This window comes from Pyxicephalus adspersus, chromosome 2 (assembly GCF_032062135.1).
Source record: "Pyxicephalus adspersus chromosome 2, UCB_Pads_2.0, whole genome shotgun sequence".
Lineage (NCBI taxonomy): Eukaryota > Metazoa > Chordata > Amphibia > Anura > Pyxicephalidae > Pyxicephalus > Pyxicephalus adspersus.
Genome location: NC_092859.1, coordinates 12,340,026 through 12,341,440, shown reverse-complemented (window position 1 = coordinate 12,341,440; position 1,415 = coordinate 12,340,026).

The window sequence follows — 1,415 nt, the reverse complement described above, 5'->3', positions numbered from 1 at the left end:
CATAATCAAAGGAAAAGGAAAAAGTTAGTACTCAACCATTTATTTTGCAGGTGTACCTGTTAGGGTTTTGTTGGCCACATCTGCACACTGTGCCTTCACAGTGTCACTTCTTAGCTTGATGTAAATTAACACTCTCTCAAAGCTTTTGTCATCTGCAATTTTAATTTTTTTGGCCATGTTTCAATACAGGGCCCTGATCCATAGCCTTTGAGGAGTCATGATGGGACTGGGAACTTTGTCTCTTTGGCAATGATCATTCAAGAGGTAGAAAAAAATGTGGTGTTTCCAACTCATGGGTGCCTACTGCCAACTGCTAGGTGATAACAAGTGCTAGGCCTTTTTATTAAGGCCTAGCAAACACATGTGCAGGGATTTGCAAAAGAACAGCTGCAAAAGCCTAGCGAAGTAGCTTGTTTTTTTTTTTTCTACTTTGTTAAAAGTGAAAAAAAAAAAGTTTGTTTAAACAGTGACTGTGGATGCATTGCATATTTATGGAGGTGGTTGGGATTGCAAATCTCCCGTGGGTGCTGCATGTACAAGTATGTGAAAAAAAGTGCATGGCACTGATGCCACCTACACCTGCAGGAAAGAAAAAAGACAAAAGATACATTTGTTAAAATTTTTTTGCAAGCACTTTTAAATAGTAAAACAGTCCAAAAGCACTTGAAAAAATTGCTTATGTGACCTTGCTTTTAAAGTGAGTCTTTCTCATTTTTTAAATCTGCGTAAATAAATTAGACATGTCATTTACATCTACAGTATAACTGTTTTTAAAAGTTCCGCCTTTTTCCTCCACTTCCAGTATTCTCACTGACATGTATTGTGAATGAGGCTAAAAAATGTATGTAGTTTTCCAGAGCAAATCAGTGTGGATTAACATTTGAGGTTCCTGATCACAATAAGCAGGATAGGGGGAAAAACTTAAATATGACTTCCACAAAAATTCTCCAGCAAGAGTGAATTATTTCTCAATAGTAAAATACTGCCACCTACTGCCTGATACAGGGAAATCAATTTAGAGTAAGACATCAAAGTGAATTTCATTAAATAAATAAAAAAAAGTTTTAATATATAATTAGTAAATTTATTTTAGAGCAATGTTTTGGGCAATTCCAAAAAAATATGGTATACATCTGCCGTGTTGTTCCAACAGTTAATGCATGCAGGATATGTGCTTAATCCTATCAAAAAAGGTTGGTGTGGTGAAATATACACTCCATGGAATAGTTTAGGAACCATCTCTCTATACCTAGAAGAAGAAAAAGTACATTATGCTTGGGTAAACAATCCTAACAAATAAATTTATGTTTGGTCAGGTAAATAGGTCATTCACCTGTGTGGTTCTAAACAGGTCATAAAGTAACATACAGTACATGTTAGAAAAGATGGATTCGGATCAACAGAATTATTCCAGT